The sequence below is a fragment of the Pteropus alecto genome, unplaced genomic scaffold (assembly GCF_000325575.1).
Source record: "Pteropus alecto unplaced genomic scaffold, ASM32557v1 scaffold101, whole genome shotgun sequence".
Lineage (NCBI taxonomy): Eukaryota > Metazoa > Chordata > Mammalia > Chiroptera > Pteropodidae > Pteropus > Pteropus alecto.
This window is the reverse complement of record NW_006432945.1, coordinates 19,707,474-19,708,085: the sequence shown is the minus strand read 5'-3', so window position 1 is coordinate 19,708,085 and position 612 is coordinate 19,707,474. Positions and strand designations below refer to the sequence as shown.

Sequence of the window (612 nt, the reverse complement as noted above, 5' to 3'; positions counted from 1 at the left end):
GGCAACGGCGGGGTCGGGCCACCACCGCCCTTCGGCGTCGCCCTTCCTCGCGCCGCGTTCTCTCCCCGCGAGGTCGCGCCCGAGTGACTGTGCCACCGCACCCGGCCTCCGCTCCTCTGAGGGACGCGACAAGGCGAGGGAGGGGGAAACAGACCCGAAGGCTCGGCCTTCGGCCGCGGGCTCGCGGTGACTTCCGTCGGAGCTTCTCCCGGGAAAAGACTTGGCCTAAACCGCGGAAGAAAACCAGGGGCTGCATTGGCCGGGAATCGAACCCGGGCCTCCCGCGTGGCAGGCGAGAATTCTACCACTGAACCACCAATGCGTCCTCTCCTTGCTGTCCCAGATGTGCCGTCGGAAAAAATCTCTAGCGTCTCGGACAGGGCGATAGGGCAAAGCCACAGATAGGAGAAAAAAGATTAGTGGTTCTCAGAGCTTGGAGGGAATCGAAGAAGGATGATGCGGCAGCGACCAAGGAGTTTTAAGGCAGCTAAGTATTCTGTATGGCACAATAATGGTGGATACATGACATTATCCCCAGACTTTGTCTTTTCCAAAATGTGAGATAGTTAGAATCATACAGTGTAGACTTTTAAGATTGACTTCTTTCTTTCA

General features: G+C 57.0%; 1 non-coding gene across 1 annotated transcript; it reads right to left on the bottom strand.

The window, feature by feature from the left end:
• Positions 1–251: 251 nt before the first annotated feature.
• On the bottom strand, positions 252–322 carry TRNAG-GCC. Its single transcript has one exon. It is a non-coding gene; the product is annotated as a tRNA-Gly (tRNA).
• Between the last annotated feature and the right edge of the window lie 290 nt (positions 323–612).